Consider the following 390-nt stretch of genomic DNA (forward strand, 5'->3'; position numbering starts at 1 on the left):
GGTTGTTACCTCGCTCCACCACCCCCTGAGAGGCGTCTGTGCCCCCCACGGCCCCACGCGCGCCCACCGCCGCCCCGCACCCCCGCTCCGTCCCCGGCGCTCACCTCCTTGCGGGCATCAGAGCACACGCTCCGCGCTCGCCCACCTCATCCCGCCAAGGCCCGCACCCCCGTCCCCTGGTGGGTGCTGGGGCCACCGCCTCTCCCTGGTTTGGGCATCCTCTCTCCGCTGTCACTTGAATCTCGCCCAGCAGAAGCCCTCCCCAGTGTCGCCGAGGCCATGCCCTTCTCGCACTTGGGGCCTGTAGGTCTAAAGACTCCGCAAACTGGGAAACTGGCGGAGCCCCGCTACTCCCCGCCCGGCCCACCTTCTGTTTACTTTGCCACGTGG

The sequence above is a fragment of the Myotis davidii genome, unplaced genomic scaffold (assembly GCF_000327345.1).
Source record: "Myotis davidii unplaced genomic scaffold, ASM32734v1 scaffold967, whole genome shotgun sequence".
NCBI lineage: Eukaryota > Metazoa > Chordata > Mammalia > Chiroptera > Vespertilionidae > Myotis > Myotis davidii.